Source organism: Coffea arabica, chromosome 11e (assembly GCF_036785885.1).
Source record: "Coffea arabica cultivar ET-39 chromosome 11e, Coffea Arabica ET-39 HiFi, whole genome shotgun sequence".
In the NCBI taxonomy this organism is placed as follows: domain Eukaryota; kingdom Viridiplantae; phylum Streptophyta; class Magnoliopsida; order Gentianales; family Rubiaceae; genus Coffea; species Coffea arabica.
The window spans coordinates 32,969,977-32,997,896 of record NC_092331.1 but is presented as its reverse complement, the minus strand read 5'-3'; the positions used below and the strand labels follow the sequence as shown (position 1 = coordinate 32,997,896).

The window sequence follows — 27,920 nt, the reverse complement described above, 5'->3', positions numbered from 1 at the left end:
TTCTAGACCAAAATTCATTTTAAGCGTCAATTCAAGCATTTTCCTATTATCCTTTTATTTATTTGCTTTCATAATTTTTTTTATATTGATTTGCCCCCTGTTTTTTTCCATTATCCCGCAACTCTAAATTATCATGAAATCAATCCTTCACGCTTGCGCTGATACATTTGCGCCGACAAATTTGAGCGACGATTCGGGCTTTGATCGAGCCGTACCGTTCCTGATTTGTCTCGCTTCAGATCCGCCTTCATGCTTCGAGAAGAAGCAAAATATAAAGCAATCGTTCCGAAGGACCTAAATTACTACAGGATAAAGAACGAATAGAAAATTTGAATTTCGAAACAAAAAAGAGAGGGGTGCAACAAGAGGACTTCCCAGGGGGTCACCCATCCTAGTACTACTCTCGCCCAAGCATGCTTAACTTCGGAGTTCTGATGGGATCCGGTGCATTAGTGCTGGTATGATCGCACCCGCCATGTTCCTTTCGCTTTATTCTTTTAAACTACCCCGTCCTGCGAATCAGTGTGGCTTTTCTAGACCGAAATTCATTTTAAGCGTCAATTCAAGCATTTTCCTATTATCCTTTTATTTATTTGCTTTCATATTTTTTTTTGTTATTGATTTGCCCCCTGTTTTTTTCCATCATCCCGCAACTCTAAATTATCATGAAATCAATCATTCACGCTTGCGCTGATACATTTGCGCCGACAAATTTGAGCGACGATCCGGGCTTTGATCGAGCCGTACCGTTCCTGATTTGTATCGCGCCTTCAGATCCTCCTTCACGCTTCGACAAGAAGCAAAATATTAAGCAATCGTTCCGACGGAGCTAAATTACTGCAGGATAAAGAACGAATAGGAAATTTGGATTTCGAAACAAAAAAGAGAGGGGTGCAACACGAGGACTTCCCAGGGGGTCACCAATCCAAGTACTACTCTCGCCCAAACACGCTTAATTTCGAAGTTCTGATGGGATCCGGTGCTTTAGTGCTGGTATGATCGCACCCGCCATATTCCTTTCGCTTTATTCTTTTAAACTACCCCGTCCTGCGAAGCAGTGTTGATTTTCTAGACCGAAATTCATTTTAAGCGTCAATTCAAGCATTTTCCTATTATCCTTTTATTTATTTGCTTTCATATTTTTTTTGTTATTGATTTGCCCCCTGTTTTTTTCCATCATCCCGCAACTCTAAATTATCATGAAATCAATCCTTCACGCTTGCGCTGATACATTTGCGCCGATAAATTTGAGCGACGATCCGGGCTTTGATCGAGCCGTACCGTTCCTGATTTGTCTCGCGCCTTCAGATCCGCCTTCATGCTTCGAGAAGAAGCAAAAAATAAAGCAATCGTTCCGAAGGACCTAAATTACTACAGGATAAAGAACGAATAGAAAATTTGAATTTCGAAACAAAAAAGAGAGGGGTGCAACAAGAGGAATTCCCAGGGGGTCACCCATCCTAATACTGCTCACGCCCAAGCACGCTTAACTTCGGAGTTCTGATGGGATACGGTGCATTAGTGCTGGTATGATCGCACCCACAACGTTCCTTTCGCTTTATTCTTTTAAACTACCCCGTCCTGCGAAGCAGTGTGGCTTTTCTAGACCGAAATTCATTTTAAGCGTCAATTCAAGCATTTTCCTATTATCCTTTTATTTATTTGCTTTCATATTTTTTTTTGTTATTGATTTGCCCCCTGTTTTTTTCCATCATCCCGCAACTCTAAATTATCATGAAATCAATCCTTCACGCATGCGCTGATACATTTGCGCCGACAAATTTGAGCGACGATTCGGGCTTTGATCGAGCCGTACCGTTCCTGATTTGTCTCGCTTCAGATCCGCCTTCATGCTTCGAGAAGAAGCAAAATATAAAGCAATCGTTCCGAAGGACCTAAATTACTACAGGATAAAGAACGAATAGAAAATTTGAATTTCGAAACAAAAAAGAGAGGGGTGCAACAAGAGGACTTCCCAGGGGGTCACCCATCCTAGTACTACTCTCGCCCAAGCATGCTTAACTTCGGAGTTCTGATGGGATCCGGTGCATTAGTGCTGGTATGATCGCACCCGCCATGTTCCTTTCGCTTTATTCTTTTAAACTACCCCGTCCTGCGAATCAGTGTGGCTTTTCTAGACCGAAATTCATTTTAAGCGTCAATTCAAGCATTTTCCTATTATCCTTTTATTTATTTGCTTTCATATTTTTTTTTGTTATTGATTTGCCCCCTGTTTTTTTCCATCATCCCGCAACTCTAAATTATCATGAAATCAATCATTCACGCTTGCGCTGATACATTTGCGCCGACAAATTTGAGCGACGATCCGGGCTTTGATCGAGCCGTACCGTTCCTGATTTGTATCGCGCCTTCAGATCCTCCTTCACGCTTCGACAAGAAGCAAAATATTAAGCAATCGTTCCGACGGAGCTAAATTACTGCAGGATAAAGAACGAATAGGAAATTTGGATTTCGAAACAAAAAAGAGAGGGGTGCAACACGAGGACTTCCCAGGGGGTCACCAATCCAAGTACTACTCTCGCCCAAACACGCTTAATTTCGAAGTTCTGATGGGATCCGGTGCATTAGTGCTGGTATGACCGCACCCGCCATATTCCTTTCGCTTTATTCTTTTAAACTACCCCGTCCTGCGAAGCAGTGTGGCTTTTCTAGACCGAAATTCATTTTAAGCGTCAATTCAAGCATTTTCCTATTATCCTTTTATTTATTTGCTTTCATATTTTTTTTTGTTATTGATTTGCCCCCTGTTTTTTTCCATCATCCCGCAACTCTAAATTATCATGAAATCAATCATTCACGCTTGCGCTGATACATTTGCGCCGACAAATTTGAGCGACGATCCGGGCTTTGATCGAGCCGTACCGTTCCTGATTTGTATCGCGCCTTCAGATCCTCCTTCACGCTTCGACAAGAAGCAAAATATTAAGCAATCGTTCCGACGGAGCTAAATTACTGCAGGATAAAGAACGAATAGGAAATTTGGATTTCGAAACAAAAAAGAGAGGGGTGCAACACGAGGACTTCCCAGGGGGTCACCAATCCAAGTACTACTCTCGCCCAAACACGCTTAATTTCGAAGTTCTGATGGGATCCGGTGCATTAGTGCTGGTATGATCGCACCCGCCATATTCCTTTCGCTTTATTCTTTTAAACTACCCCGTCCTGCGAAGCAGTGTGGCTTTTCTAGACCGAAATTCATTTTAAGCGTCAATTCAAGCATTTTCCTATTATCCTTTTATTTATTTGCTTTCATAATTTTTTTTATATTGATTTGCCCCCTGTTTTTTTCCATCATCCCGCAACTCTAAATTATCATGAAATCAATCCTTCACGCTTGCGCTGATACATTTGCGCCGACAAATTTGAGCGACGATCCGGGCTTTGATCGAGCCGTACCGTTCCTGATTTGTCTCGCGCCTTCAGATCCTCCTTCACGCTTCGACAAGAAGCAAAATATTAAGCAATCGTTCCGACGGAGCTAAATTACTACAGGATAAAGAACGAATAGGAAATTTGGATTTCGAAACAAAAAAAAGAGGGGTGCAACAAGAGGAATTCCCAGGGGGTCACCCATCCTAGTACTACTCTCGCCCAAGCATGCTTAACTTCGGAGTTCTGATGGGATCCGGTGCATTAGTGCTGGTATGATCGCACCCGCCATGTTCCTTTCGCTTTATTCTTTTAAACCATCCCGTCCTGCGAAGCAGTGTGGCTTTTCTAGACCGAAATTCATTTTAAGCGTCAATTCAAGCATTTTTCTCTTACCTTTTTGTTTATTTGCTTTCATATTTTTTTTTTGTTATTGATTTGCCCCCTGTTTTTTTCCATCATCCCGCAACTCTAAATTATCATGAAATCAATCCTTCACGCTTGCGCTGATACATTTGCGCCGACAAATTTGAGCGACGATCCGGGCTTTGATCGAACCGTACCGTTCCTGATTTGTCTCGCGCCTTCAGATCCTCCTTCACACTTCGACAAGAAGCAAAATATTAAGCAATCGTTCCGACGGAACTAAATTACTATTGGATAAAGACCGAATAGGAAATTTGGATTTCGAAACAAAAAAGAGAGGGGTGCAACACGAGGACTTCCCAGGGGGTCACCAATCCAAGTACTACTCTCGCCCAAACACGCTTAATTTCGAAGTTCTGATGGGATCCGGTGCATTAGTGCTGGTATGATCGCACCCGCCATATTCCTTTCGCTTTATTCTTTTAAACTACCCCGTCCTGCGAAGCAGTGTGGCTTTTCTAGACCGAAATTCATTTTAAGCGTCAATTCAAGCATTTTCCTATTATCCTTTTATTTATTTGCTTTCATATTTTTTTTTTGTTATTGATTTGCCCCCTTTTTTTTTCCATCATCCCGCAACTCTAAATTATCATGAAATCAATCCTTCACGCTTGCGCTGATACATTTGCGCCGACAAATTTGAGCGACGATCCGGGCTTTGATCGAACCGTACCGTTCCTGATTTGTCTCGCGCCTTCAGATCCTCCTTCACGCTTCGACAAGAAGCAAAATATTAAGCAATCGTTCCGACAGAGCTAAATTACTACATGATAAAGAACGAATAGGAAATTTGGATTTCGAAACAAAAAAGAGAGGGGTGCAACACGAGGACTTCCCAGGGGGTCACCAATCCAAGTACTACTCTCGCCCAAACACGCTTAATTTCGATGTTCTGATGGGATCCGGTGCATTAGTGCTGGTATGATCGCACCCGCCATATTCCTTTCGCTTTATTCTTTTAAACTATCTCGTCCTGCGAAGCAGTGTGGCTTTTCTAGACCAAAATTCATTTTAAGCGTCAATTCAAGCATTTTCCTATTATCCTTTTATTTATTTGCTTTCATAATTTTTTTTATATTGATTTGCCCCCTGTTTTTTTCCATTATCCCGCAACTCTAAATTATCATGAAATCAATCCTTCACGCTTGCGCTGATACATTTGCGCCGACAAATTTGAGCGACGATTCGGGCTTTGATCGAGCCGTACCGTTCCTGATTTGTCTCGCTTCAGATCCGCCTTCATGCTTCGAGAAGAAGCAAAATATAAAGCAATCGTTCCGAAGGACCTAAATTACTACAGGATAAAGAACGAATAGGAAATTTGGATTTCGAAACAAAAAAGAGAGGGGTGCAACAAGAGGACTTCCCAGGGGGTCACCCATCCTAGTACTACTCTCGCCCAAGCATGCTTAACTTCGGAGTTCTGATGGGATCCGGTGCATTAGTGCTGGTATGATCGCACCCGCCATGTTCCTTTCGCTTTATTCTTTTAAACTACCCCGTCCTGCGAAGCAGTGTGGCTTTTCTAGACCGAAATTCATTTTAAGCGTCAATTCAAGCATTTTCCTATTATCCTTTTATTTATTTGCTTTCATATTTTTTTTTGTTATTGATTTGCCCCCTGTTTTTTTCCATCATCCCGCAACTCTAAATTATCATGAAATCAATCATTCACGCTTGCGCTGATACATTTGCGCCGACAAATTTGAGCGACGATCCGGGCTTTGATCGAGCCGTACCGTTCCTGATTTGTATCGCGCCTTCAGATCCTCCTTCACGCTTCGACAAGAAGCAAAATATTAAGCAATCGTTCCGACGGAGCTAAATTACTGCAGGATAAAGAACGAATAGGAAATTTGGATTTCGAAACAAAAAAGAGAGGGGTACAACACGAGGACTTCCCAGGGGGTCACCAATCCAAGTACTACTCTCGCCCAAACACGCTTAATTTCGAAGTTCTGATGGGATCCGGTGCATTAGTGCTGGTATGATCGCACCCGCCATATTCCTTTCGCTTTATTCTTTTAAACTACCCCGTCCTGCGAAGCAGTGTTGATTTTCTAGACCGAAATTCATTTTAAGCGTCAATTCAAGCATTTTCCTATTATCCTTTTATTTATTTGCTTTCATATTTTTTTTGTTATTGATTTGCCCCCTGTTTTTTTCCATCATCCCGCAACTCTAAATTATCATGAAATCAATCCTTCACGCTTGCGCTGATACATTTGCGCCGATAAATTTGAGCGACGATCCGGGCTTTGATCGAGCCGTACCGTTCCTGATTTGTCTCGCGCCTTCAGATCCGCCTTCATGCTTCGAGAAAAAGCAAAATATGAAGCAATCGTTCCGAAGGACCTAAATTACTACAGGATAAAGAACGAATAGAAAATTTGAATTTCGAAACAAAAAAGAGAGGGGTGCAACAAGAGGAATTCCCAGGGGGTCACCCTTCCTAGTACTACTCTCGCCCAAGCATGCTTAACTTCGGAGTTCTGATGGGATCCGGTGCATTAGTGCTGGTATGATCACACTCGCCATGTTCCTTTCGCTTTATTCTTTTAAACTACCCCGTCCTGCGAAGCAGTGTGGCTTTTCTAGACCGAAATTCATTTTAAGCGTCAATTCAAGCATTTTCCTATTATCCTTTTATTTATTTGCTTTCATATTTTTTTTTTTGTTATTGATTTGCCCCCTGTTTTTTTCCATCATCCCGCAGCTCTAAATTATCATGAAATCAATCCTTCACGCTTGCGCTGATACATTTGCGCCGACAAATTTGAGCGACGATCCGGGCTTTGATCGAGCCGTACCGTTCCTGATTTGTCTCGCGCCTTCAGATCCTCCTTCACGCTTCGACAAGAAGCAAAATATTAAGCAATCGTTCCGACGGAGCTAAATTACTACAGGATAAAGAACGAATAGGAAATTTGGATTTCGAAACAAAAAAAAGAGGGGTGCAACAAGAGGAATTCCCAAGGGGTCACCCATCCTAGTACTACTCTCGCCCAAGCATGCTTAACTTCGGAGTTCTGATGGGATCCGGTGCATTAGTGCTGGTATGATCGCACCCGCCATGTTCCTTTCGCTTTATTCTTTTAAACCATCCCGTCCTGCGAAGCAGTGTGGCTTTTCTAGACCGAAATTCATTTTAAGCGTCAATTCAAGCATTTTTCTCTTACCTTTTTGTTTATTTGCTTTCATATTTTTTTTTTGTTATTGATTTGCCCCCTGTTTTTTTCCATCATCCCGCAACTCTAAATTATCATGAAATCAATCCTTCACGCTTGCGCTGATACATTTGCGCCGACAAATTTGAGCGACGATCCGGGCTTTGATCGAACCGTACCGTTCCTGATTTGTCTCGCGCCTTCAGATCCTCCTTCACACTTCGACAAGAAGCAAAATATTAAGCAATCGTTCCGACGGAACTAAATTACTATTGGATAAAGACCGAATAGGAAATTTGGATTTCGAAACAAAAAAGAGAGGGGTGCAACACGAGGACTTCCCAGGGGGTCACCAATCCAAGTACTACTCTCGCCCAAACACGCTTAATTTCGAAGTTCTGATGGGATCCGGTGCATTAGTGCTGGTATGATCGCACCCGCCATATTCCTTTCGCTTTATTCTTTTAAACTACCCCGTCCTGCGAAGCAGTGTGGCTTTTCTAGACCGAAATTCATTTTAAGCGTCAATTCAAGCATTTTCCTATTATCCTTTTATTTATTTGCTTTCATATTTTTTTTTTGTTATTGATTTGCCCCCTTTTTTTTTCCATCATCCCGCAACTCTAAATTATCATGAAATCAATCCTTCACGCTTGCGCTGATACATTTGCGCCGACAAATTTGAGCGACGATCCGGGCTTTGATCGAACCGTACCGTTCCTGATTTGTCTCGCGCCTTCAGATCCTCCTTCACGCTTCGACAAGAAGCAAAATATTAAGCAATCGTTCCGACAGAGCTAAATTACTACATGATAAAGAACGAATAGGAAATTTGGATTTCGAAACAAAAAAGAGAGGGGTGCAACACGAGGACTTCCCAGGGGGTCACCAATCCAAGTACTACTCTCGCCCAAACACGCTTAATTTCGATGTTCTGATGGGATCCGGTGCATTAGTGCTGGTATGATCGCACCCGCCATATTCCTTTCGCTTTATTCTTTTAAACTATCTCGTCCTGCGAAGCAGTGTGGCTTTTCTAGACCAAAATTCATTTTAAGCGTCAATTCAAGCATTTTCCTATTATCCTTTTATTTATTTGCTTTCATAATTTTTTTTATATTGATTTGCCCGCTGTTTTTTTCCATTATCCCGCAACTCTAAATTATCATGAAATCAATCCTTCACGCTTGCGCTGATACATTTGCGCCGACAAATTTGAGCGACGATTCGGGCTTTGATCGAGCCGTACCGTTCCTGATTTGTCTCGCTTCAGATCCGCCTTCATGCTTCGAGAAGAAGCAAAATATAAAGCAATCGTTCCGAAGGACCTAAATTACTACAGGATAAAGAACGAATAGGAAATTTGGATTTCGAAACAAAAAAGAGAGGGGTGCAACAAGAGGACTTCCCAGGGGGTCACCCATCCTAGTACTACTCTCGCCCAAGCATGCTTAACTTCGGAGTTCTGATGGGATCCGGTGCATTAGTGCTGGTATGATCGCACCCGCCATGTTCCTTTCGCTTTATTCTTTTAAACTACCCCGTCCTGCGAAGCAGTGTGGCTTTTCTAGACCGAAATTCATTTTAAGCGTCAATTCAAGCATTTTCCTATTATCCTTTTATTTATTTGCTTTCATATTTTTTTTTGTTATTGATTTGCCCCCTGTTTTTTTCCATCATCCCGCAACTCTAAATTATCATGAAATCAATCATTCACGCTTGCGCTGATACATTTGCGCCGACAAATTTGAGCGACGATCCGGGCTTTGATCGAGCCGTACCGTTCCTGATTTGTATCGCGCCTTCAGATCCTCCTTCACGCTTCGACAAGAAGCAAAATATTAAGCAATCGTTCCGACGGAGCTAAATTACTGCAGGATAAAGAACGAATAGGAAATTTGGATTTCGAAACAAAAAAGAGAGGGGTACAACACGAGGACTTCCCAGGGGGTCACCAATCCAAGTACTACTCTCGCCCAAACACGCTTAATTTCGAAGTTCTGATGGGATCCGGTGCATTAGTGCTGGTATGATCGCACCCGCCATATTCCTTTCGCTTTATTCTTTTAAACTACCCCGTCCTGCGAAGCAGTGTTGATTTTCTAGACCGAAATTCATTTTAAGCGTCAATTCAAGCATTTTCCTATTATCCTTTTATTTATTTGCTTTCATATTTTTTTTGTTATTGATTTGCCCCCTGTTTTTTTCCATCATCCCGCAACTCTAAATTATCATGAATCAATCCTTCACGCTTGCGCTGATACATTTGCGCCGATAAATTTGAGCGACGATCCGGGCTTTGATCGAGCCGTACCGTTCCTGATTTGTCTCGCGCCTTCAGATCCGCCTTCATGCTTCGAGAAAAAGCAAAATATGAAGCAATCGTTCCGAAGGACCTAAATTACTACAGGATAAAGAACGAATAGAAAATTTGAATTTCGAAACAAAAAAGAGAGGGGTGCAACAAGAGGAATTCCCAGGGGGTCACCCTTCCTAGTACTACTCTCGCCCAAGCATGCTTAACTTCGGAGTTCTGATGGGATCCGGTGCATTAGTGCTGGTATGATCACACTCGCCATGTTCCTTTCGCTTTATTCTTTTAAACTACCCCGTCCTGCGAAGCAGTGTGGCTTTTCTAGACCGAAATTCATTTTAAGCGTCAATTCAAGCATTTTCCTATTATCCTTTTATTTATTTGCTTTCATATTTTTTTTTTTGTTATTGATTTGCCCCCTGTTTTTTTCCATCATCCCGCAGCTCTAAATTATCATGAAATCAATCCTTCACGCTTGCGCTGATACATTTGCGCCGACAAATTTGAGCGACGATCCGGGCTTTGATCGAGCCGTACCGTTCCTGATTTGTCTCGCGCCTTCAGATCCTCCTTCACGCTTCGACAAGAAGCAAAATATTAAGCAATCGTTCCGACGGAGCTAAATTACTACAGGATAAAGAACGAATAGGAAATTTGGATTTCGAAACAAAAAAAAGAGGGGTGCAACAAGAGGAATTCCCAAGGGGTCACCCATCCTAGTACTACTCTCGCCCAAGCATGCTTAACTTCGGAGTTCTGATGGGATCCGGTGCATTAGTGCTGGTATGATCGCACCCGCCATGTTCCTTTCGCTTTATTCTTTTAAACCATCCCGTCCTGCGAAGCAGTGTGGCTTTTCTAGACCGAAATTCATTTTAAGCGTCAATTCAAGCATTTTTCTCTTACCTTTTTGTTTATTTGCTTTCATATTTTTTTTTTGTTATTGATTTGCCCCCTGTTTTTTTCCATCATCCCGCAACTCTAAATTATCATGAAATCAATCCTTCACGCTTGCGCTGATACATTTGCGCCGACAAATTTGAGCGACGATCCGGGCTTTGATCGAACCGTACCGTTCCTGATTTGTCTCGCGCCTTCAGATCCTCCTTCACACTTCGACAAGAAGCAAAATATTAAGCAATCGTTCCGACGGAACTAAATTACTATTGGATAAAGACCGAATAGGAAATTTGGATTTCGAAACAAAAAAGAGAGGGGTGCAACACGAGGACTTCCCAGGGGGTCACCAATCCAAGTACTACTCTCGCCCAAACACGCTTAATTTCGAAGTTCTGATGGGATCCGGTGCATTAGTGCTGGTATGATCGCACCCGCCATATTCCTTTCGCTTTATTCTTTTAAACTACCCCGTCCTGCGAAGCAGTGTGGCTTTTCTAGACCGAAATTCATTTTAAGCGTCAATTCAAGCATTTTCCTATTATCCTTTTATTTATTTGCTTTCATATTTTTTTTTTGTTATTGATTTGCCCCCTGTTTTTTTCCATCATCCCGCAACTCTAAATTATCATGAAATCAATCCTTCACGCTTGCGCTGATACATTTGCGCCGACAAATTTGAGCGACGATCCGGGCTTTGATCGAACCGTACCGTTCCTGATTTGTCTCGCGCCTTCAGATCCTCCTTCACGCTTCGACAAGAAGCAAAATATTAAGCAATCGTTCCGACGGAGCTAAATTACTGCAGGATAAAGAACGAATAGGAAATTTGGATTTCGAAACAAAAAAGAGAGGGGTGCAACACGAGGACTTCCCAGGGGGTCACCAATCCAAGTACTACTCTCGCCCAAACACGCTTAATTTCGAAGTTCTGATGGGATCCGGTGCATTAGTGCTGGTATGATCGCACCCGCCATATTCCTTTCGCTTTATTCTTTTAAACTACCCCGTCCTGCGAAGCAGTGTTGATTTTCTAGACCGAAATTCATTTTAAGCGTCAATTCAAGCATTTTCCTATTATCCTTTTATTTATTTGCTTTCATATTTTTTTTGTTATAGATTTGCCCCCTGTTTTTTTCCATCATCCCGCAACTCTAAATTATCATGAAATCAATCCTTCACGCTTGCGCTGATACATTTGCGCCGATAAATTTGAGCGACGATCCGGGCTTTGATCGAGCCGTACCGTTCCTGATTTGTCTCGCGCCTTCAGATCCGCCTTCATGCTTCGAGAAAAAGCAAAATATGAAGCAATCGTTCCGAAGGACCTAAATTACTACAGGATAAAGAACGAATAGAAAATTTGAATTTCGAAACAAAAAAGAGAGGGGTGCAACACGAGGACTTCCCAGGGGGTCACCAATCCAAGTACTACTCTCGCCCAAACACGCTTAACTTCGGAGTTCTGATGGGATCCGGTGCATTAGTGCTGGTATGATCACACTCGCCATGTTCCTTTCGCTTTATTCTTTTAAACTACCCCGTCCTGCGAAGCAGTGTGGCTTTTCTAGACCGAAATTCATTTTAAGCGTCAATTCAAGCATTTTCCTATTATCCTTTTATTTATTTGCTTTCATATTTTTTTTTTGTTATTGATTTGCCCCCTGTTTTTTTCCATCATCCCGCAGCTCTAAATTATCATGAAATCAATCCTTCACGCTTGCGCTGATACATTTGCGCCGACAAATTTGAGCGACGATCCGGGCTTTGATCGAGCCGTACCGTTCCTGATTTGTCTCGCGCCTTCAGATCCTCCTTCACGCTTCGACAAGAAGCAAAATATTAAGCAATCGTTCCGACGGAGCTAAATTACTACAGGATAAAGAACGAATAGGAAATTTGGATTTCGAAACAAAAAAAAGAGGGGTGCAACAAGAGGAATTCCCAAGGGGTCACCCATCCTAGTACTACTCTCGCCCAAGCATGCTTAACTTCGGAGTTCTGATGGGATCCGGTGCATTAGTGCTGGTATGATCGCACCCGCCATGTTCCTTTCGCTTTATTCTTTTAAACCATCCCGTCCTGCGAAGCAGTGTGGCTTTTCTAGACCGAAATTCATTTTAAGCGTCAATTCAAGCATTTTTCTCTTACCTTTTTGTTTATTTGCTTTCATATTTTTTTTTTGTTATTGATTTGCCCCCTGTTTTTTTCCATCATCCCGCAACTCTAAATTATCATGAAATCAATCCTTCACGCTTGCGCTGATACATTTGCGCCGACAAATTTGAGCGACGATCCGGGCTTTGATCGAACCGTACCGTTCCTGATTTGTCTCGCGCCTTCAGATCCTCCTTCACACTTCGACAAGAAGCAAAATATTAAGCAATCGTTCCGACGGAACTAAATTACTATTGGATAAAGACCGAATAGGAAATTTGGATTTCGAAACAAAAAAGAGAGGGGTGCAACACGAGGACTTCCCAGGGGGTCACCAATCCAAGTACTACTCTCGCCCAAACACGCTTAATTTCGAAGTTCTGATGGGATCCGGTGCATTAGTGCTGGTATGATCGCACCCGCCATATTCCTTTCGCTTTATTCTTTTAAACTACCCCGTCCTGCGAAGCAGTGTGGCTTTTCTAGACCGAAATTCATTTTAAGCGTCAATTCAAGCATTTTCCAATTATCCTTTTATTTATTTGCTTTCATATTTTTTTTTGTTATTGATTTGCCCCCTATTTTTTTCCATCATCCCGCAACTCTAAATTATCATGAAATCAATCATTCACGCTTGCGCTGATACATTTGCGCCGACAAATTTGAGCGACGATCCGGGCTTTGATCGAGCCGTACCGTTCCTGATTTGTATCGCGCCTTCAGATCCTCCTTCACGCTTCGACAAGAAGCAAAATATTAAGCAATCGTTCCGACGGAGCTAAATTACTGCAGGATAAAGAACGAATAGGAAATTTGGATTTCGAAACAAAAAAGAGAGGGGTGCAACACGAGGACTTCCCAGGGGGTCACCAATCCAAGTACTACTCTCGCCCAAACACGCTTAATTTCGATGTTCTGATGGGATCCGGTGCATTAGTGCTGGTATGATCGCACCCGCCATATTCCTTTCGCTTTATTCTTTTAAACTACCCCGTCCTGCGAAGCAGTGTTGATTTTCTAGACCGAAATTCATTTTAAGCGTCAATTCAAGCATTTTCCTATTATCCTTTTATTTATTTGCTTTCATATTTTTTTTGTTATTGATTTGCCCCCTGTTTTTTTCCATCATCCCGCAACTCTAAATTATCATGAAATCAATCCTTCACGCTTGCGCTGATACATTTGCGCCGATAAATTTGAGCGACGATCCGGGCTTTGATCGAGCCGTACCGTTCCTGATTTGTCTCGCGCCTTCAGATCCGCCTTCATGCTTCGAGAAAAAGCAAAATATGAAGCAATCGTTCCGAAGGACCTAAATTACTACAGGATAAAGAACGAATAGAAAATTTGAATTTCGAAACTAAAAAGAGAGGGGTGCAACAAGAGGAATTCCCAGGGGGTCACCCTTCCTAGTACTACTCTCGCCCAAGCATGCTTAACTTCGGAGTTCTGATGGGATCCGGTGCATTAGTGCTGGTATGATCACACTCGCCATGTTCCTTTCGCTTTATTCTTTTAAACTACCCCGTCCTGCGAAGCAGTGTGGCTTTTCTAGACCGAAATTCATTTTAAGCGTCAATTCAAGCATTTTCCTATTATCCTTTTATTTATTTGCTTTCATATTTTTTTTTTGTTATTGATTTGCCCCCTGTTTTTTTCCATCATCCCGCAGCTCTAAATTATCATGAAATCAATCCTTCACGCTTGCGCTGATACATTTGCGCCGACAAATTTGAGCGACGATCCGGGCTTTGATCGAGCCGTACCGTTCCTGATTTGTCTCGCGCCTTCAGATCCTCCTTCACGCTTCGACAAGAAGCAAAATTTTAAGCAATCGTTCCGACGGAGCTAAATTACTACAGGATAAAGAACGAATAGGAAATTTGGATTTCGAAACAAAAAAAAGAGGGGTGCAACAAGAGGAATTCCCAAGGGGTCACCCATCCTAGTACTACTCTCGCCCAAGCATGCTTAACTTCGGAGTTCTGATGGGATCCGGTGCATTAGTGCTGGTATGATCGCACCCGCCATGTTCCTTTCGCTTTATTCTTTTAAACCATCCCGTCCTGCGAAGCAGTGTGGCTTTTCTAGACCGAAATTCATTTTAAGCGTCAATTCAAGCATTTTTCTCTTACCTTTTTGTTTATTTGCTTTCATATTTTTTTTTTGTTATTGATTTGCCCCCTGTTTTTTTCCATCATCCCGCAACTCTAAATTATCATGAAATCAATCCTTCACGCTTGCGCTGATACATTTGCGCCGACAAATTTGAGCGACGATCCGGGCTTTGATCGAACCGTACCGTTCCTGATTTGTCTCGCGCCTTCAGATCCTCCTTCACACTTCGACAAGAAGCAAAATATTAAGCAATCGTTCCGACGGAACTAAATTACTATTGGATAAAGACCGAATAGGAAATTTGGATTTCGAAACAAAAAAGAGAGGGGTGCAACACGAGGACTTCCCAGGGGGTCACCAATCCAAGTACTACTCTCGCCCAAACACGCTTAATTTCGAAGTTCTGATGGGATCCGGTGCATTAGTGCTGGTATGATCGCACCCGCCATATTCCTTTCGCTTTATTCTTTTAAACTACCCCGTCCTGCGAAGCAGTGTGGCTTTTCTAGACCGAAATTCATTTTAAGCGTCAATTCAAGCATTTTCCTATTATCCTTTTATTTATTTGCTTTCATATTTTTTTTTTGTTATTGATTTGCCCCCTTTTTTTTTCCATCATCCCGCAACTCTAAATTATCATGAAATCAATCCTTCACGCTTGCGCTGATACATTTGCGCCGACAAATTTGAGCGACGATCCGGGCTTTGATCGAACCGTACCGTTCCTGATTTGTCTCGCGCCTTCAGATCCTCCTTCACGCTTCGACAAGAAGCAAAATATTAAGCAATCGTTCCGACAGAGCTAAATTACTACATGATAAAGAACGAATAGGAAATTTGGATTTCGAAACAAAAAAGAGAGGGGTGCAACACGAGGACTTCCCAGGGGGTCACCAATCCAAGTACTACTCTCGCCCAAACACGCTTAATTTCGATGTTCTGATGGGATCCGGTGCATTAGTGCTGGTATGATCGCACCCGCCATATTCCTTTCGCTTTATTCTTTTAAACTACCTCGTCCTGCGAAGCAGTGTGGCTTTTCTAGACCAAAATTCATTTTAAGCGTCAATTCAAGCATTTTCCTATTATCCTTTTATTTATTTGCTTTCATAATTTTTTTTATATTGATTTGCCCCCTGTTTTTTTCCATTATCCCGCAACTCTAAATTATCATGAAATCAATCCTTCACGCTTGCGCTGATACATTTGCGCCGACAAATTTGAGCGACGATTCGGGCTTTGATCGAGCCGTACCGTTCCTGATTTGTCTCGCTTCAGATCCGCCTTCATGCTTCGAGAAGAAGCAAAATATAAAGCAATCGTTCCGAAGGACCTAAATTACTACAGGATAAAGAACGAATAGAAAATTTGAATTTCGAAACAAAAAAGAGAGGGGTGCAACAAGAGGACTTCCCAGGGGATCACCCATCCTAGTACTACTCTCGCCCAAGCATGCTTAACTTCGGAGTTCTGATGGGATCCGGTGCATTAGTGCTGGTATGATCGCACCCGCCATGTTCCTTTCGCTTTATTCTTTTAAACTACCCCGTCCTGCGAAGCAGTGTGGCTTTTCTAGACCGAAATTCATTTTAAGCGTCAATTCAAGCATTTTCCTATTATCCTTTTATTTATTTGCTTTCATATTTTTTTTTGTTATTGATTTGCCCCCTGTTTTTTTCCATCATCCCGCAACTCTAAATTATCATGAAATCAATCATTCACGCTTGCGCTGATACATTTGCGCCGACAAATTTGAGCGACGATCCGGGCTTTGATCGAGCCGTACCGTTCCTGATTTGTATCGCGCCTTCAGATCCTCCTTCACGCTTCGACAAGAAGCAAAATATTAAGCAATCGTTCCGACGGAGCTAAATTACTGCAGGATAAAGAACGAATAGGAAATTTGGATTTCGAAACAAAAAAGAGAGGGGTGCAACACGAGGACTTCCCAGGGGGTCACCAATCCAAGTACTACTCTCGCCCAAACACGCTTAATTTCGAAGTTCTGATGGGATCCGGTGCATTAGTGCTGGTATGATCGCACCCGCCATATTCCTTTCGCTTTATTCTTTTAAACTACCCCGTCCTGCGAAGCAGTGTTGATTTTCTAGACCGAAATTCATTTTAAGCGTCAATTCAAGCATTTTCCTATTATCCTTTTATTTATTTGCTTTCATATTTTTTTTGTTATTGATTTGCCCCCTGTTTTTTTCCATCATCCCGCAACTCTAAATTATCATGAAATCAATCCTTCACGCTTGCGCTGATACATTTGCGCCGATAAATTTGAGCGACGATCCGGGCTTTGATCGAGCCGTACCGTTCCTGATTTGTCTCGCGCCTTCAGATCCGCCTTCATGCTTCGAGAAAAAGCAAAATATGAAGCAATCGTTCCGAAGGACCTAAATTACTACAGGATAAAGAACGAATAGAAAATTTGAATTTCGAAACAAAAAAGAGAGGGGTGCAACAAGAGGAATTCCCAGGGGGTCACCCTTCCTAGTACTACTCTCGCCCAAGCATGCTTAACTTCGGAGTTCTGATGGGATCCGGTGCATTAGTGCTGGTATGATCACACTCGCCATGTTCCTTTCGCTTTATTCTTTTAAACTACCCCGTCCTGCGAAGCAGTGTGGCTTTTCTAGACCGAAATTCATTTTAAGCGTCAATTCAAGCATTTTCCTATTATCCTTTTATTTATTTGCTTTCATATTTTTTTTTTTGTTATTGATTTGCCCCCTGTTTTTTTCCATCATCCCGCAGCTCTAAATTATCATGAAATCAATCCTTCACGCTTGCGCTGATACATTTGCGCCGACAAATTTGAGCGACGATCCGGGCTTTGATCGAGCCGTACCGTTCCTGATTTGTCTCGCGCCTTCAGATCCTCCTTCACGCTTCGACAAGAAGCAAAATATTAAGCAATCGTTCCGACGGAGCTAAATTACTACAGGATAAAGAACGAATAGGAAATTTGGATTTCGAAACAAAAAAAAGAGGGGTGCAACAAGAGGAATTCCCAAGGGGTCACCCATCCTAGTACTACTCTCGCCCAAGCATGCTTAACTTCGGAGTTCTGATGGGATCCGGTGCATTAGTGCTGGTATGATCGCACCCGCCATGTTCCTTTCGCTTTATTCTTTTAAACCATCCCGTCCTGCGAAGCAGTGTGGCTTTTCTAGACCGAAATTCATTTTAAGCGTCAATTCAAGCATTTTTCTCTTACCTTTTTGTTTATTTGCTTTCATATTTTTTTTTGTTATTGATTTGCCCCCTGTTTTTTTCCATCATCCCGCAACTCTAAATTATCATGAAATCAATCCTTCACGCTTGCGCTGATACATTTGCGCCGACAAATTTGAGCGACGATCCGGGCTTTGATCGAACCGTACCGTTCCTGATTTGTCTCGCGCCTTCAGATCCTCCTTCACACTTCGACAAGAAGCAAAATATTAAGCAATCGTTCCGACGGAACTAAATTACTATTGGATAAAGACCGAATAGGAAATTTGGATTTCGAAACAAAAAAGAGAGGGGTGCAACACGAGGACTTCCCAGGGGGTCACCAATCCAAGTACTACTCTCGCCCAAACACGCTTAATTTCGAAGTTCTGATGGGATCCGGTGCATTAGTGCTGGTATGATCGCACCCGCCATATTCCTTTCGCTTTATTCTTTTAAACTACCCCGTCCTGCGAAGCAGTGTGGCTTTTCTAGACCGAAATTCATTTTAAGCGTCAATTCAAGCATTTTCCTATTATCCTTTTATTTATTTGCTTTCATATTTTTTTTTTGTTATTGATTTGCCCCCTTTTTTTTTCCATCATCCCGCAACTCTAAATTATCATGAAATCAATCCTTCACGCTTGCGCTGATACATTTGCGCCGACAAATTTGAGCGACGATCCGGGCTTTGATCGAACCGTACCGTTCCTGATTTGTCTCGCGCCTTCAGATCCTCCTTCACGCTTCGACAAGAAGCAAAATATTAAGCAATCGTTCCGACAGAGCTAAATTACTACATGATAAAGAACGAATAGGAAATTTGGATTTCGAAACAAAAAAGAGAGGGGTGCAACACGAGGACTTCCCAGGGGGTCACCAATCCAAGTACTACTCTCGCCCAAACACGCTTAATTTCGATGTTCTGATGGGATCCGGTGCATTAGTGCTGGTATGATCGCACCCGCCATATTCCTTTCGCTTTATTCTTTTAAACTACCTCGTCCTGCGAAGCAGTGTGGCTTTTCTAGACCAAAATTCATTTTAAGCGTCAATTCAAGCATTTTCCTATTATCCTTTTATTTATTTGCTTTCATAATTTTTTTTATATTGATTTGCCCCCTGTTTTTTTCCATTATCCCGCAACTCTAAATTATCATGAAATCAATCCTTCACGCTTGCGCTGATACATTTGCGCCGACAAATTTGAGCGACGATTCGGGCTTTGATCGAGCCGTACCGTTCCTGATTTGTCTCGCTTCAGATCCGCCTTCATGCTTCGAGAAGAAGCAAAATATAAAGCAATCGTTCCGAAGGACCTAAATTACTACAGGATAAAGAACGAATAGAAAATTTGAATTTCGAAACAAAAAAGAGAGGGGTGCAACAAGAGGACTTCCCAGGGGATCACCCATCCTAGTACTACTCTCGCCCAAGCATGCTTAACTTCGGAGTTCTGATGGGATCCGGTGCATTAGTGCTGGTATGATCGCACCCGCCATGTTCCTTTCGCTTTATTCTTTTAAACTACCCCGTCCTGCGAAGCAGTGTGGCTTTTCTAGACCGAAATTCATTTTAAGCGTCAATTCAAGCATTTTCCTATTATCCTTTTATTTATTTGCTTTCATATTTTTTTTTGTTATTGATTTGCCCCCTGTTTTTTTCCATCATCCCGCAACTCTAAATTATCATGAAATCAATCATTCACGCTTGCGCTGATACATTTGCGCCGACAAATTTGAGCGACGATCCGGGCTTTGATCGAGCCGTACCGTTCCTGATTTGTATCGCGCCTTCAGATCCTCCTTCACGCTTCGACAAGAAGCAAAATATTAAGCAATCGTTCCGACGGAGCTAAATTACTGCAGGATAAAGAACGAATAGGAAATTTGGATTTCGAAACAAAAAAGAGAGGGGTGCAACACGAGGACTTCCCAGGGGGTCACCAATCCAAGTACTACTCTCGCCCAAACACGCTTAATTTCGAAGTTCTGATGGGATCCGGTGCATTAGTGCTGGTATGATCGCACCCGCCATATTCCTTTCGCTTTATTCTTTTAAACTACCCCGTCCTGCGAAGCAGTGTTGATTTTCTAGACCGAAATTCATTTTAAGCGTCAATTCAAGCATTTTCCTATTATCCTTTTATTTATTTGCTTTCATATTTTTTTTGTTATTGATTTGCCCCCTGTTTTTTTCCATCATCCCGCAACTCTAAATTATCATGAAATCAATCATTCACGCTTGCGCTGATACATTTGCGCCGACAAATTTGAGCGACGATCCGGGCTTTGATCGAGCCGTACCGTTCCTGATTTGTATCGCGCCTTCAGATCCTCCTTCACGCTTCGACAAGAAGCAAAATATTAAGCAATCGTTCCGACGGAGCTAAATTACTGCAGGATAAAGAACGAATAGGAAATTTGGATTTCGAAACAAAAAAGAGAGGGGTGCAACACGAGGACTTCCCAGGGGGTCACCAATCCAAGTACTACTCTCGCCCAAACACGCTTAATTTCGAAGTTCTGATGGGATCCGGTGCATTAGTGCTGGTATGATCGCACCCGCCATATTCCTTTCGCTTTATTCTTTTAAACTACCCCGTCCTGCGAAGCAGTGTGGCTTTTCTAGACCGAAATTCATTTTAAGCGTCAATTCAAGCATTTTCCTATTATCCTTTTATTTATTTGCTTTCATAATTTTTTTTATATTGATTTGCCCCCTGTTTTTTTCCATCATCCCGCAACTCTAAATTATCATGAAATCAATCCTTCACGCTTGCGCTGATACATTTGCGCCGACAAATTTGAGCGACGATTCGGGCTTTGATCGAGCCGTACCGTTCCTGATTTGTCTCGCTTCAGATCCGCCTTCATGCTTCGAGAAGAAGCAAAATATAAAGCAATCGTTCCGAAGGACCTAAATTACTACAGGATAAAGAACGAATAGAAAATTTGAATTTCGAAACAAAAAAGAGAGGGGTGCAACAAGAGGACTTCCCAGGGGGTCACCCATCCTAGTACTACTCTCGCCCAAGCATGCTTAACTTCGGAGTTCTGATGGGATCCGGTGCATTAGTGCTGGTATGATCGCACCCGCCATGTTCCTTTCGCTTTATTCTTTTAAACTACCCCGTCCTGCGAAGCAGTGTGGCTTTTCTAGACCGAAATTCATTTTAAGCGTCAATTCAAGCATTTTCCTATTATCCTTTTATTTATTTGCTTTCATATTTTTTTTTGTTATTGATTTGCCCCCTGTTTTTTTCCATCATCCCGCAACTCTAAATTATCATGAAATCAATCCTTCACGCTTGCGCTGATACATTTGCGCCGACAAATTTGAGCGACGATCCGGGCTTTGATCGAGCCGTACCGTTCCTGATTTGTCTCGCGCCTTCAGATCCTCCTTCACGCTTCGACAAGAAGCAAAATATTAAGCAATCGTTCCGACGGAGCTAAATTACTACAGGATAAAGAACGAATAGGAAATTTGGATTTCGAAACAAAAAAGAGAGGGGTGCAACACGAGGACTTCCCAGGGGGTCACCAATCCAAGTACTACTCTCGCCCAAACACGCTTAATTTCGATGTTCTGATGGGATCCGGTGCATTAGTGCTGGTATGATCGCACCCGCCATATTCCTTTCGCTTTATTCTTTTAAACTACCCCGTCCTGCGAAGCAGTGTGGCTTTTCTAGACCGAAATTCATTTTAAGCGTCAATTCAAGCATTTTCCTATTATCCGTTTATTTATTTGCTTTCATATTTTTTTTTTGTTATTGATTTGCCCCCTGTTTTTTTCCATCATCCCGCAACTCTAAATTATCATGAAATCAATCCATCACGCTTGCGCTGATACATTTGCGCCGACAAATTTGAGCGACGATCCGGGCTTTGATCGAGCCGTACCGTTCCTGATTTGTCTCGCGCCTTCAGATCCTCCTTCACGCTTCGACAAGAAGCAAAATATTAAGCAATCGTTCCGACGGAGCTAAATTACTACAGGATAAAGAACGAATAGGAAATTTGGATTTCGAAACAAAAAAAAGAGGGGTGCAACAAGAGGACTTCCCAGGGGGTCACCAATCCAAGTACTACTCTCGCCCAAGCATGCTTAACTTCGGAGTTCTGATGGGATCCGGTGCATTAGTGCTGGTATGATCGCACCCGCCATGTTCCTTTCGCTTTATTCTTTTAAACCATCCCGTCCTGCGAAGCAGTGTGGCTTTTCTAGACCGAAATTCATTTTAAGCGTCAATTCAAGCATTTTTCTCTTACCTTTTTGTTTATTTGCTTTCATATTTTTTTTTTGTTATTGATTTGCCCCCTGTTTTTTTCCATCATCCCGCAACTCTAAATTATCATGAAATCAATCCTTCACGCTTGCGCTGATACATTTGCGCCGACAAATTTGAGCGACGATCCGGGCTTTGATCGAACCGTACCGTTCCTGATTTGTCTCGCGCCTTCAGATCCTCCTTCACACTTCGACAAGAAGCAAAATATTAAGCAATCGTTCCGACGGAACTAAATTACTATTGGATAAAGACCGAATAGGAAATTTGGATTTCGAAACAAAAAAGAGAGGGGTGCAACACGAGGACTTCCCAGGGGGTCACCAATCCAAGTACTACTCTCGCCCAAACACGCTTAATTTCGAAGTTCTGATGGGATCCGGTGCATTAGTGCTGGTATGATCGCACCCGCCATATTCCTTTCGCTTTATTCTTTTAAACTACCCCGTCCTGCGAAGCAGTGTGGCTTTTCTAGACCGAAATTCATTTTAAGCGTCAATTCAAGCATTTTCCTATTATCCTTTTATTTATTTGCTTTCATATTTTTTTTTTGTTATTGATTTGCCCCCTTTTTTTTTCCATCATCCCGCAACTCTAAATTATCATGAAATCAATCCTTCACGCTTGCGCTGATACATTTGCGCCGACAAATTTGAGCGACGATCCGGGCTTTGATCGAACCGTACCGTTCCTGATTTGTCTCGCGCCTTCAGATCCTCCTTCACGCTTCGACAAGAAGCAAAATATTAAGCAATCGTTCCGACAGAGCTAAATTACTACATGATAAAGAACGAATAGGAAATTTGGATTTCGAAACAAAAAAGAGAGGGGTGCAACACGAGGACTTCCCAGGGGGTCACCAATCCAAGTACTACTCTCGCCCAAACACGCTTAATTTCGATGTTCTGATGGGATCCGGTGCATTAGTGCTGGTATGATCGCACCCGCCATATTCCTTTCGCTTTATTCTTTTAAACTATCTCGTCCTGCGAAGCAGTGTGGCTTTTCTAGACCAAAATTCATTTTAAGCGTCAATTCAAGCATTTTCCTATTATCCTTTTATTTATTTGCTTTCATAATTTTTTTTATATTGATTTGCCCGCTGTTTTTTTCCATTATCCCGCAACTCTAAATTATCATGAAATCAATCCTTCACGCTTGCGCTGATACATTTGCGCCGACAAATTTGAGCGACGATTCGGGCTTTGATCGAGCCGTACCGTTCCTGATTTGTCTCGCTTCAGATCCGCCTTCATGCTTCGAGAAGAAGCAAAATATAAAGCAATCGTTCCGAAGGACCTAAATTACTACAGGATAAAGAACGAATAGGAAATTTGGATTTCGAAACAAAAAAGAGAGGGGTGCAACAAGAGGACTTCCCAGGGGGTCACCCATCCTAGTACTACTCTCGCCCAAGCATGCTTAACTTCGGAGTTCTGATGGGATCCGGTGCATTAGTGCTGGTATGATCGCACCCGCCATGTTCCTTTCGCTTTATTCTTTTAAACTACCCCGTCCTGCGAAGCAGTGTGGCTTTTCTAGACCGAAATTCATTTTAAGCGTCAATTCAAGCATTTTCCTATTATCCTTTTATTTATTTGCTTTCATATTTTTTTTTGTTATTGATTTGCCCCCTGTTTTTTTCCATCATCCCGCAACTCTAAATTATCATGAAATCAATCATTCACGCTTGCGCTGATACATTTGCGCCGACAAATTTGAGCGACGATCCGGGCTTTGATCGAGCCGTACCGTTCCTGATTTGTATCGCGCCTTCAGATCCTCCTTCACGCTTCGACAAGAAGCAAAATATTAAGCAATCGTTCCGACGGAGCTAAATTACTGCAGGATAAAGAACGAATAGGAAATTTGGATTTCGAAACAAAAAAGAGAGGGGTACAACACGAGGACTTCCCAGGGGGTCACCAATCCAAGTACTACTCTCGCCCAAACACGCTTAATTTCGAAGTTCTGATGGGATCCGGTGCATTAGTGCTGGTATGATCGCACCCGCCATATTCCTTTCGCTTTATTCTTTTAAACTACCCCGTCCTGCGAAGCAGTGTTGATTTTCTAGACCGAAATTCATTTTAAGCGTCAATTCAAGCATTTTCCTATTATCCTTTTATTTATTTGCTTTCATATTTTTTTTGTTATTGATTTGCCCCCTGTTTTTTTCCATCATCCCGCAACTCTAAATTATCATGAATCAATCCTTCACGCTTGCGCTGATACATTTGCGCCGATAAATTTGAGCGACGATCCGGGCTTTGATCGAGCCGTACCGTTCCTGATTTGTCTCGCGCCTTCAGATCCGCCTTCATGCTTCGAGAAAAAGCAAAATATGAAGCAATCGTTCCGAAGGACCTAAATTACTACAGGATAAAGAACGAATAGAAAATTTGAATTTCGAAACAAAAAAGAGAGGGGTGCAACAAGAGGAATTCCCAGGGGGTCACCCTTCCTAGTACTACTCTCGCCCAAGCATGCTTAACTTCGGAGTTCTGATGGGATCCGGTGCATTAGTGCTGGTATGATCACACTCGCCATGTTCCTTTCGCTTTATTCTTTTAAACTACCCCGTCCTGCGAAGCAGTGTGGCTTTTCTAGACCGAAATTCATTTTAAGCGTCAATTCAAGCATTTTCCTATTATCCTTTTATTTATTTGCTTTCATATTTTTTTTTTTGTTATTGATTTGCCCCCTGTTTTTTTCCATCATCCCGCAGCTCTAAATTATCATGAAATCAATCCTTCACGCTTGCGCTGATACATTTGCGCCGACAAATTTGAGCGACGATCCGGGCTTTGATCGAGCCGTACCGTTCCTGATTTGTCTCGCGCCTTCAGATCCTCCTTCACGCTTCGACAAGAAGCAAAATATTAAGCAATCGTTCCGACGGAGCTAAATTACTACAGGATAAAGAACGAATAGGAAATTTGGATTTCGAAACAAAAAAAAGAGGGGTGCAACAAGAGGAATTCCCAAGGGGTCACCCATCCTAGTACTACTCTCGCCCAAGCATGCTTAACTTCGGAGTTCTGATGGGATCCGGTGCATTAGTGCTGGTATGATCGCACCCGCCATGTTCCTTTCGCTTTATTCTTTTAAACCATCCCGTCCTGCGAAGCAGTGTGGCTTTTCTAGACCGAAATTCATTTTAAGCGTCAATTCAAGCATTTTTCTCTTACCTTTTTGTTTATTTGCTTTCATATTTTTTTTTTGTTATTGATTTGCCCCCTGTTTTTTTCCATCATCCCGCAACTCTAAATTATCATGAAATCAATCCTTCACGCTTGCGCTGATACATTTGCGCCGACAAATTTGAGCGACGATCCGGGCTTTGATCGAACCGTACCGTTCCTGATTTGTCTCGCGCCTTCAGATCCTCCTTCACACTTCGACAAGAAGCAAAATATTAAGCAATCGTTCCGACGGAACTAAATTACTATTGGATAAAGACCGAATAGGAAATTTGGATTTCGAAACAAAAAAGAGAGGGGTGCAACACGAGGACTTCCCAGGGGGTCACCAATCCAAGTACTACTCTCGCCCAAACACGCTTAATTTCGAAGTTCTGATGGGATCCGGTGCATTAGTGCTGGTATGATCGCACCCGCCATATTCCTTTCGCTTTATTCTTTTAAACTACCCCGTCCTGCGAAGCAGTGTGGCTTTTCTAGACCGAAATTCATTTTAAGCGTCAATTCAAGCATTTTCCTATTATCCTTTTATTTATTTGCTTTCATATTTTTTTTTTGTTATTGATTTGCCCCCTGTTTTTTTCCATCATCCCGCAACTCTAAATTATCATGAAATCAATCCTTCACGCTTGCGCTGATACATTTGCGCCGACAAATTTGAGCGACGATCCGGGCTTTGATCGAACCGTACCGTTCCTGATTTGTCTCGCGCCTTCAGATCCTCCTTCACGCTTCGACAAGAAGCAAAATATTAAGCAATCGTTCCGACGGAGCTAAATTACTGCAGGATAAAGAACGAATAGGAAATTTGGATTTCGAAACAAAAAAGAGAGGGGTGCAACACGAGGACTTCCCAGGGGGTCACCAATCCAAGTACTACTCTCGCCCAAACACGCTTAATTTCGAAGTTCTGATGGGATCCGGTGCATTAGTGCTGGTATGATCGCACCCGCCATATTCCTTTCGCTTTATTCTTTTAAACTACCCCGTCCTGCGAAGCAGTGTTGATTTTCTAGACCGAAATTCATTTTAAGCGTCAATTCAAGCATTTTCCTATTATCCTTTTATTTATTTGCTTTCATATTTTTTTTGTTATAGATTTGCCCCCTGTTTTTTTCCATCATCCCGCAACTCTAAATTATCATGAAATCAATCCTTCACGCTTGCGCTGATACATTTGCGCCGATAAATTTGAGCGACGATCCGGGCTTTGATCGAGCCGTACCGTTCCTGATTTGTCTCGCGCCTTCAGATCCGCCTTCATGCTTCGAGAAAAAGCAAAATATGAAGCAATCGTTCCGAAGGACCTAAATTACTACAGGATAAAGAACGAATAGAAAATTTGAATTTCGAAACAAAAAAGAGAGGGGTGCAACACGAGGACTTCCCAGGGGGTCACCAATCCAAGTACTACTCTCGCCCAAACACGCTTAACTTCGGAGTTCTGATGGGATCCGGTGCATTAGTGCTGGTATGATCACACTCGCCATGTTCCTTTCGCTTTATTCTTTTAAACTACCCCGTCCTGCGAAGCAGTGTGGCTTTTCTAGACCGAAATTCATTTTAAGCGTCAATTCAAGCATTTTCCTATTATCCTTTTATTTATTTGCTTTCATATTTTTTTTTTGTTATTGATTTGCCCCCTGTTTTTTTCCATCATCCCGCAGCTCTAAATTATCATGAAATCAATCCTTCACGCTTGCGCTGATACATTTGCGCCGACAAATTTGAGCGACGATCCGGGCTTTGATCGAGCCGTACCGTTCCTGATTTGTCTCGCGCCTTCAGATCCTCCTTCACGCTTCGACAAGAAGCAAAATATTAAGCAATCGTTCCGACGGAGCTAAATTACTACAGGATAAAGAACGAATAGGAAATTTGGATTTCGAAACAAAAAAAAGAGGGGTGCAACAAGAGGAATTCCCAAGGGGTCACCCATCCTAGTACTACTCTCGCCCAAGCATGCTTAACTTCGGAGTTCTGATGGGATCCGGTGCATTAGTGCTGGTATGATCGCACCCGCCATGTTCCTTTCGCTTTATTCTTTTAAACCATCCCGTCCTGCGAAGCAGTGTGGCTTTTCTAGACCGAAATTCATTTTAAGCGTCAATTCAAGCATTTTTCTCTTACCTTTTTGTTTATTTGCTTTCATATTTTTTTTTTGTTATTGATTTGCCCCCTGTTTTTTTCCATCATCCCGCAACTCTAAATTATCATGAAATCAATCCTTCACGCTTGCGCTGATACATTTGCGCCGACAAATTTGAGCGACGATCCGGGCTTTGATCGAACCGTACCGTTCCTGATTTGTCTCGCGCCTTCAGATCCTCCTTCACACTTCGACAAGAAGCAAAATATTAAGCAATCGTTCCGACGGAACTAAATTACTATTGGATAAAGACCGAATAGGAAATTTGGATTTCGAAACAAAAAAGAGAGGGGTGCAACACGAGGACTTCCCAGGGGGTCACCAATCCAAGTACTACTCTCGCCCAAACACGCTTAATTTCGAAGTTCTGATGGGATCCGGTGCATTAGTGCTGGTATGATCGCACCCGCCATATTCCTTTCGCTTTATTCTTTTAAACTACCCCGTCCTGCGAAGCAGTGTGGCTTTTCTAGACCGAAATTCATTTTAAGCGTCAATTCAAGCATTTTCCAATTATCCTTTTATTTATTTGCTTTCATATTTTTTTTTGTTATTGATTTGCCCCCTATTTTTTTCCATCATC

General features: G+C 42.2%; 52 non-coding genes across 52 annotated transcripts; all 52 read right to left on the bottom strand.

The window, feature by feature from the left end:
• Positions 1-353: 353 nt before the first annotated feature.
• LOC140031711 (5S ribosomal RNA) lies at positions 354-472 on the bottom strand. The gene has a single exon (XR_011835634.1). It is a non-coding gene; the product is annotated as a 5S ribosomal RNA (ribosomal RNA).
• Positions 473-888: 416 nt separating this feature from the next.
• Positions 889-1,007, bottom strand: LOC140021957 (5S ribosomal RNA). Its single transcript, XR_011825939.1, has one exon. It is a non-coding gene; the product is annotated as a 5S ribosomal RNA (ribosomal RNA).
• A 415-nt stretch (positions 1,008-1,422) lies between these two features.
• Positions 1,423-1,541, bottom strand: LOC140023392 (5S ribosomal RNA). The gene has a single exon (XR_011827361.1). It is a non-coding gene; the product is annotated as a 5S ribosomal RNA (ribosomal RNA).
• Positions 1,542-1,954: 413 nt separating this feature from the next.
• Positions 1,955-2,073, bottom strand: LOC140031710 (5S ribosomal RNA). The gene has a single exon (XR_011835633.1). It is a non-coding gene; the product is annotated as a 5S ribosomal RNA (ribosomal RNA).
• Positions 2,074-2,489: 416 nt separating this feature from the next.
• Positions 2,490-2,608, bottom strand: LOC140023721 (5S ribosomal RNA). Its single transcript, XR_011827688.1, has one exon. It is a non-coding gene; the product is annotated as a 5S ribosomal RNA (ribosomal RNA).
• A 416-nt stretch (positions 2,609-3,024) lies between these two features.
• On the bottom strand, positions 3,025-3,143 carry LOC140022157 (5S ribosomal RNA). The gene has a single exon (XR_011826139.1). It is a non-coding gene; the product is annotated as a 5S ribosomal RNA (ribosomal RNA).
• Positions 3,144-3,558: 415 nt separating this feature from the next.
• On the bottom strand, positions 3,559-3,677 carry LOC140031825 (5S ribosomal RNA). Its single transcript, XR_011835750.1, has one exon. It is a non-coding gene; the product is annotated as a 5S ribosomal RNA (ribosomal RNA).
• A 417-nt stretch (positions 3,678-4,094) lies between these two features.
• On the bottom strand, positions 4,095-4,213 carry LOC140022156 (5S ribosomal RNA). The gene has a single exon (XR_011826138.1). It is a non-coding gene; the product is annotated as a 5S ribosomal RNA (ribosomal RNA).
• Positions 4,214-4,630: 417 nt separating this feature from the next.
• LOC140024514 (5S ribosomal RNA) lies at positions 4,631-4,749 on the bottom strand. The gene has a single exon (XR_011828488.1). It is a non-coding gene; the product is annotated as a 5S ribosomal RNA (ribosomal RNA).
• Positions 4,750-5,161: 412 nt separating this feature from the next.
• Positions 5,162-5,280, bottom strand: LOC140031709 (5S ribosomal RNA). The gene has a single exon (XR_011835632.1). It is a non-coding gene; the product is annotated as a 5S ribosomal RNA (ribosomal RNA).
• A 416-nt stretch (positions 5,281-5,696) lies between these two features.
• On the bottom strand, positions 5,697-5,815 carry LOC140024051 (5S ribosomal RNA). Its single transcript, XR_011828023.1, has one exon. It is a non-coding gene; the product is annotated as a 5S ribosomal RNA (ribosomal RNA).
• Positions 5,816-6,230: 415 nt separating this feature from the next.
• Positions 6,231-6,349, bottom strand: LOC140022012 (5S ribosomal RNA). The gene has a single exon (XR_011825994.1). It is a non-coding gene; the product is annotated as a 5S ribosomal RNA (ribosomal RNA).
• A 418-nt stretch (positions 6,350-6,767) lies between these two features.
• On the bottom strand, positions 6,768-6,886 carry LOC140032093 (5S ribosomal RNA). The gene has a single exon (XR_011836019.1). It is a non-coding gene; the product is annotated as a 5S ribosomal RNA (ribosomal RNA).
• Positions 6,887-7,303: 417 nt separating this feature from the next.
• On the bottom strand, positions 7,304-7,422 carry LOC140022154 (5S ribosomal RNA). Its single transcript, XR_011826136.1, has one exon. It is a non-coding gene; the product is annotated as a 5S ribosomal RNA (ribosomal RNA).
• A 417-nt stretch (positions 7,423-7,839) lies between these two features.
• On the bottom strand, positions 7,840-7,958 carry LOC140024513 (5S ribosomal RNA). The gene has a single exon (XR_011828487.1). It is a non-coding gene; the product is annotated as a 5S ribosomal RNA (ribosomal RNA).
• Positions 7,959-8,370: 412 nt separating this feature from the next.
• Positions 8,371-8,489, bottom strand: LOC140031708 (5S ribosomal RNA). The gene has a single exon (XR_011835631.1). It is a non-coding gene; the product is annotated as a 5S ribosomal RNA (ribosomal RNA).
• Positions 8,490-8,905: 416 nt separating this feature from the next.
• On the bottom strand, positions 8,906-9,024 carry LOC140024050 (5S ribosomal RNA). Its single transcript, XR_011828022.1, has one exon. It is a non-coding gene; the product is annotated as a 5S ribosomal RNA (ribosomal RNA).
• Positions 9,025-9,438: 414 nt separating this feature from the next.
• LOC140022011 (5S ribosomal RNA) lies at positions 9,439-9,557 on the bottom strand. Its single transcript, XR_011825993.1, has one exon. It is a non-coding gene; the product is annotated as a 5S ribosomal RNA (ribosomal RNA).
• A 418-nt stretch (positions 9,558-9,975) lies between these two features.
• On the bottom strand, positions 9,976-10,094 carry LOC140032092 (5S ribosomal RNA). The gene has a single exon (XR_011836018.1). It is a non-coding gene; the product is annotated as a 5S ribosomal RNA (ribosomal RNA).
• A 417-nt stretch (positions 10,095-10,511) lies between these two features.
• LOC140022153 (5S ribosomal RNA) lies at positions 10,512-10,630 on the bottom strand. Its single transcript, XR_011826135.1, has one exon. It is a non-coding gene; the product is annotated as a 5S ribosomal RNA (ribosomal RNA).
• A 417-nt stretch (positions 10,631-11,047) lies between these two features.
• On the bottom strand, positions 11,048-11,166 carry LOC140022152 (5S ribosomal RNA). Its single transcript, XR_011826134.1, has one exon. It is a non-coding gene; the product is annotated as a 5S ribosomal RNA (ribosomal RNA).
• A 415-nt stretch (positions 11,167-11,581) lies between these two features.
• LOC140032410 (5S ribosomal RNA) lies at positions 11,582-11,700 on the bottom strand. Its single transcript, XR_011836336.1, has one exon. It is a non-coding gene; the product is annotated as a 5S ribosomal RNA (ribosomal RNA).
• A 417-nt stretch (positions 11,701-12,117) lies between these two features.
• Positions 12,118-12,236, bottom strand: LOC140032091 (5S ribosomal RNA). The gene has a single exon (XR_011836017.1). It is a non-coding gene; the product is annotated as a 5S ribosomal RNA (ribosomal RNA).
• Positions 12,237-12,653: 417 nt separating this feature from the next.
• Positions 12,654-12,772, bottom strand: LOC140022151 (5S ribosomal RNA). Its single transcript, XR_011826133.1, has one exon. It is a non-coding gene; the product is annotated as a 5S ribosomal RNA (ribosomal RNA).
• Positions 12,773-13,188: 416 nt separating this feature from the next.
• On the bottom strand, positions 13,189-13,307 carry LOC140024512 (5S ribosomal RNA). The gene has a single exon (XR_011828486.1). It is a non-coding gene; the product is annotated as a 5S ribosomal RNA (ribosomal RNA).
• Positions 13,308-13,722: 415 nt separating this feature from the next.
• Positions 13,723-13,841, bottom strand: LOC140022010 (5S ribosomal RNA). Its single transcript, XR_011825992.1, has one exon. It is a non-coding gene; the product is annotated as a 5S ribosomal RNA (ribosomal RNA).
• A 417-nt stretch (positions 13,842-14,258) lies between these two features.
• Positions 14,259-14,377, bottom strand: LOC140032090 (5S ribosomal RNA). Its single transcript, XR_011836016.1, has one exon. It is a non-coding gene; the product is annotated as a 5S ribosomal RNA (ribosomal RNA).
• Positions 14,378-14,794: 417 nt separating this feature from the next.
• On the bottom strand, positions 14,795-14,913 carry LOC140022150 (5S ribosomal RNA). Its single transcript, XR_011826132.1, has one exon. It is a non-coding gene; the product is annotated as a 5S ribosomal RNA (ribosomal RNA).
• A 417-nt stretch (positions 14,914-15,330) lies between these two features.
• LOC140024511 (5S ribosomal RNA) lies at positions 15,331-15,449 on the bottom strand. The gene has a single exon (XR_011828485.1). It is a non-coding gene; the product is annotated as a 5S ribosomal RNA (ribosomal RNA).
• Positions 15,450-15,861: 412 nt separating this feature from the next.
• LOC140032282 (5S ribosomal RNA) lies at positions 15,862-15,980 on the bottom strand. Its single transcript, XR_011836207.1, has one exon. It is a non-coding gene; the product is annotated as a 5S ribosomal RNA (ribosomal RNA).
• A 416-nt stretch (positions 15,981-16,396) lies between these two features.
• Positions 16,397-16,515, bottom strand: LOC140022149 (5S ribosomal RNA). Its single transcript, XR_011826131.1, has one exon. It is a non-coding gene; the product is annotated as a 5S ribosomal RNA (ribosomal RNA).
• Positions 16,516-16,930: 415 nt separating this feature from the next.
• LOC140022009 (5S ribosomal RNA) lies at positions 16,931-17,049 on the bottom strand. The gene has a single exon (XR_011825991.1). It is a non-coding gene; the product is annotated as a 5S ribosomal RNA (ribosomal RNA).
• A 418-nt stretch (positions 17,050-17,467) lies between these two features.
• LOC140032089 (5S ribosomal RNA) lies at positions 17,468-17,586 on the bottom strand. Its single transcript, XR_011836015.1, has one exon. It is a non-coding gene; the product is annotated as a 5S ribosomal RNA (ribosomal RNA).
• A 416-nt stretch (positions 17,587-18,002) lies between these two features.
• On the bottom strand, positions 18,003-18,121 carry LOC140022148 (5S ribosomal RNA). Its single transcript, XR_011826130.1, has one exon. It is a non-coding gene; the product is annotated as a 5S ribosomal RNA (ribosomal RNA).
• A 417-nt stretch (positions 18,122-18,538) lies between these two features.
• Positions 18,539-18,657, bottom strand: LOC140024510 (5S ribosomal RNA). Its single transcript, XR_011828483.1, has one exon. It is a non-coding gene; the product is annotated as a 5S ribosomal RNA (ribosomal RNA).
• A 412-nt stretch (positions 18,658-19,069) lies between these two features.
• On the bottom strand, positions 19,070-19,188 carry LOC140032281 (5S ribosomal RNA). Its single transcript, XR_011836206.1, has one exon. It is a non-coding gene; the product is annotated as a 5S ribosomal RNA (ribosomal RNA).
• A 416-nt stretch (positions 19,189-19,604) lies between these two features.
• On the bottom strand, positions 19,605-19,723 carry LOC140022147 (5S ribosomal RNA). Its single transcript, XR_011826129.1, has one exon. It is a non-coding gene; the product is annotated as a 5S ribosomal RNA (ribosomal RNA).
• A 415-nt stretch (positions 19,724-20,138) lies between these two features.
• On the bottom strand, positions 20,139-20,257 carry LOC140022146 (5S ribosomal RNA). Its single transcript, XR_011826128.1, has one exon. It is a non-coding gene; the product is annotated as a 5S ribosomal RNA (ribosomal RNA).
• Positions 20,258-20,669: 412 nt separating this feature from the next.
• On the bottom strand, positions 20,670-20,788 carry LOC140031707 (5S ribosomal RNA). Its single transcript, XR_011835630.1, has one exon. It is a non-coding gene; the product is annotated as a 5S ribosomal RNA (ribosomal RNA).
• A 416-nt stretch (positions 20,789-21,204) lies between these two features.
• On the bottom strand, positions 21,205-21,323 carry LOC140024509 (5S ribosomal RNA). The gene has a single exon (XR_011828482.1). It is a non-coding gene; the product is annotated as a 5S ribosomal RNA (ribosomal RNA).
• Positions 21,324-21,740: 417 nt separating this feature from the next.
• LOC140021906 (5S ribosomal RNA) lies at positions 21,741-21,859 on the bottom strand. The gene has a single exon (XR_011825887.1). It is a non-coding gene; the product is annotated as a 5S ribosomal RNA (ribosomal RNA).
• Positions 21,860-22,276: 417 nt separating this feature from the next.
• Positions 22,277-22,395, bottom strand: LOC140022145 (5S ribosomal RNA). The gene has a single exon (XR_011826127.1). It is a non-coding gene; the product is annotated as a 5S ribosomal RNA (ribosomal RNA).
• Positions 22,396-22,812: 417 nt separating this feature from the next.
• Positions 22,813-22,931, bottom strand: LOC140024508 (5S ribosomal RNA). Its single transcript, XR_011828481.1, has one exon. It is a non-coding gene; the product is annotated as a 5S ribosomal RNA (ribosomal RNA).
• A 412-nt stretch (positions 22,932-23,343) lies between these two features.
• Positions 23,344-23,462, bottom strand: LOC140031705 (5S ribosomal RNA). The gene has a single exon (XR_011835628.1). It is a non-coding gene; the product is annotated as a 5S ribosomal RNA (ribosomal RNA).
• A 416-nt stretch (positions 23,463-23,878) lies between these two features.
• Positions 23,879-23,997, bottom strand: LOC140024049 (5S ribosomal RNA). The gene has a single exon (XR_011828021.1). It is a non-coding gene; the product is annotated as a 5S ribosomal RNA (ribosomal RNA).
• A 414-nt stretch (positions 23,998-24,411) lies between these two features.
• LOC140022008 (5S ribosomal RNA) lies at positions 24,412-24,530 on the bottom strand. The gene has a single exon (XR_011825990.1). It is a non-coding gene; the product is annotated as a 5S ribosomal RNA (ribosomal RNA).
• Positions 24,531-24,948: 418 nt separating this feature from the next.
• LOC140032088 (5S ribosomal RNA) lies at positions 24,949-25,067 on the bottom strand. Its single transcript, XR_011836014.1, has one exon. It is a non-coding gene; the product is annotated as a 5S ribosomal RNA (ribosomal RNA).
• A 417-nt stretch (positions 25,068-25,484) lies between these two features.
• On the bottom strand, positions 25,485-25,603 carry LOC140022143 (5S ribosomal RNA). Its single transcript, XR_011826125.1, has one exon. It is a non-coding gene; the product is annotated as a 5S ribosomal RNA (ribosomal RNA).
• A 417-nt stretch (positions 25,604-26,020) lies between these two features.
• Positions 26,021-26,139, bottom strand: LOC140022142 (5S ribosomal RNA). The gene has a single exon (XR_011826124.1). It is a non-coding gene; the product is annotated as a 5S ribosomal RNA (ribosomal RNA).
• A 415-nt stretch (positions 26,140-26,554) lies between these two features.
• LOC140032409 (5S ribosomal RNA) lies at positions 26,555-26,673 on the bottom strand. Its single transcript, XR_011836335.1, has one exon. It is a non-coding gene; the product is annotated as a 5S ribosomal RNA (ribosomal RNA).
• Positions 26,674-27,090: 417 nt separating this feature from the next.
• Positions 27,091-27,209, bottom strand: LOC140032087 (5S ribosomal RNA). The gene has a single exon (XR_011836013.1). It is a non-coding gene; the product is annotated as a 5S ribosomal RNA (ribosomal RNA).
• A 417-nt stretch (positions 27,210-27,626) lies between these two features.
• Positions 27,627-27,745, bottom strand: LOC140022141 (5S ribosomal RNA). Its single transcript, XR_011826123.1, has one exon. It is a non-coding gene; the product is annotated as a 5S ribosomal RNA (ribosomal RNA).
• Between the last annotated feature and the right edge of the window lie 175 nt (positions 27,746-27,920).